This window comes from Halyomorpha halys, unplaced genomic scaffold (assembly GCF_000696795.3).
Source record: "Halyomorpha halys isolate HHAL.00 unplaced genomic scaffold, Hhal_1.1 Scaffold229.1, whole genome shotgun sequence".
Classification (NCBI taxonomy): domain Eukaryota; kingdom Metazoa; phylum Arthropoda; class Insecta; order Hemiptera; family Pentatomidae; genus Halyomorpha; species Halyomorpha halys.
In genome coordinates, this window is record NW_027111154.1 from 418,546 (window position 1) to 421,294 (window position 2,749).

Consider the following 2,749-nt stretch of genomic DNA (forward strand, 5'->3'; position numbering starts at 1 on the left):
TATATATATTACATTGCTATCAAATGATTCAACATTTGTTTTAACATTTTTATCAGGTATTTGTAAATTTAATTACACCACTACATAATTTTATATTTGTGTACAGTTGGACAAAAATTAGTTATAGCTAAAACTAATTGCTAATTTTTGCCCATCTCTGTATTTGTGCTGTATTAAATAAAAATGAACCGCTAGAGTTAATCGAAAAGATTTTAAACAAAGTATTATAAAAATTTACTACCTTAAACTAGAGCTAGTTATTGAATCTGAAGTTTGGTGAAATTCTTTAATTAATTAATACAGAAAGTGCACAACTATTTATCTGTTGGGAGATCTAATAAAGCAATGCTAACTAAACACAATCGAGTGGATGCAGCACAATTCTGCCCAAAAACATTGACGCCCAACGGGTCGGCCACAAATTGACACCCAACGGGTCGGCCACAAATTGACACCCAAAGGGTCGGCCACAAATTGACACCCAACGGGTCGGCCACAAATTGACACCCGACGGGTCGGCCACAAATTGACACTCGACGGGTCGGCCACAAATTGACACCCAACGGGTCGGCCACAAATCGACACCCAACGAGTCGGCCACAAATCGACACCCAACGGGTCGGCCACAAATCGACACCCAACGGGTCGGCCACAAATTGACACCCAACGGGTCGGCCACAAATTGACACTCGACGGGTCGGCCACAAATTGACACCCAACGGGTCGGCCACAAATTGACACCCAACGGGTCGGCCACAAATCGACACCCAACGGGTCGGCCACAAATCGACACCCAACGGGTCGGCATCAAATCGACACCCAACGGGTCGGCCACAAATTGACTCAAATGGATGGATTTTACATTTTAAATTCCTAACTCTTAATGTTAATGATGGATGTAATCACCGAATTGGTACTTAACTGTACTTATACTAATTATTTACCTGTTAAGTTTTCCTTCTATATCTATATAATAATACACCTCATTATATAATAATACTTCTATATCTATATAATAATACATCTCATATATAATAATACTTCTATATCTATATAATAATACACCTCATTATATAATAATACCTTCTATAGAGTGATACCTGTTAAGTTTACCTTCTATTTACACTTTTATTCTTTAAATTGCTCATCATTATAGGTTCTACAGGTTTTAAAGACTTGCAAGAAAGCTGCTGGGAAATGCCTGTCCAAGAACTTGCTACAACAAAATGGGGTCGGGCAAGGCAATGTAAACTATTGGCTCTATGTTAGGGCACAATGTGGATCTCCATCCTCTATTCATCTTCAGATCACCGTATCTGGGCTAGTCCATCTGGAGGGAGAGAGAGTATAGTGCTCACAGTTCGAATAAGTTTGTTATCAGTATTGTGTATGTACCATCCCTTAATATTTGGTGAAGCAGTAGGAGTTTAGAAATAAATACGCCGTTTTAATATTTCAAGGCTATAAAAGAAAAACCATCATCTTATCAAAGTTTTTCTTTATAATAGGATAATTGTTGAAAGAATCTCTACTATCGTATTCTTTACGAGCAAACTGAAATATGAATCTTATGAAATCTAGTTGTGTTTAGTTATTGTAGTGGGTAACACAAAGAGAGATAACACAGTAGATAAACAATATATTGGCAGATTACTAGCTGACCGTACAGGAAGTTGGTCCGAGAGGCAGTCAACAAGTACAAAAATAGCAGAAAAAGTATTTAGTATTAACCAACGTTTCGCTCTACATTTCATTGCTCCATAAGGGGGCTGAAAACTGAATGCTCAAAACTGCACAACAAAATTATCAATTCTAACCCTTACGTGGCTCTGCGAAATGGGACGAAACGTCGGTGACTACTAAAAACCTTTTCTATTAGAACGCCTGCCAGAGCATCTTCTTTATTCTGGCATTCAATGATTCCCTTCAGAATAAGCTTAATAATAAGCTTTAAACTCTTCTGAAAAAAATATTACAGCCACTTATTTGAAAAATAATTAAATTCACCCATAAACCAGTCAACCAATATTAATACAAACAATATTAAAAAATATGGTTTTGTTTATTTATGTTGTTCTTTGCTGACCGCACCCCCCGACAAATTTCTCCAATCATTAATCTACGGTCAACTATCTACACCTCAATATTAAAAAGAGATACGCGGCCAATTGCAATTTGAATTCGTGTTTATTTTATAATATACATCTCGAGTAACATTATTTTAGAAAATTTGAACGATAACTTTATATGATAAATAGTTTTTACTATTACTTAGCTATATATGGAGTATCTAGTAGGATGATGTATGGCCATCAGAAATTCCATATTTAAGGTTCTATTGTAATGTCCCAAATTATTCAGACATCGATAGATCCAGGTCCTAGCAAAAATTCGTTGCATATGCCTAAAACACCCATATGCGGCCTTGCTATGGGTCTCAGTGGGCACAATGCAGGATTAATACAACTTTATGGATAGCTGAATGTTAACTGTAAAACTGAAGTAATGCTAACCAGGGGGGCAAGATAATTACTTATTACTTAAAGATAGCTATCATAAAGTAAGTGCAATTTTACGTAAAGTATCTTGAATAGACTTTATTGTGAATATTATATTACTAATTTTATGAGATATTATTTCATTCTTTACACGAATGTGTATGATATTTCAAATGAATAATTAGAGAAGGAGAATTAAATATAAAAATCATATATAGTGCAAAAGTTCTTGCAGGAGCAAACTAAAACAT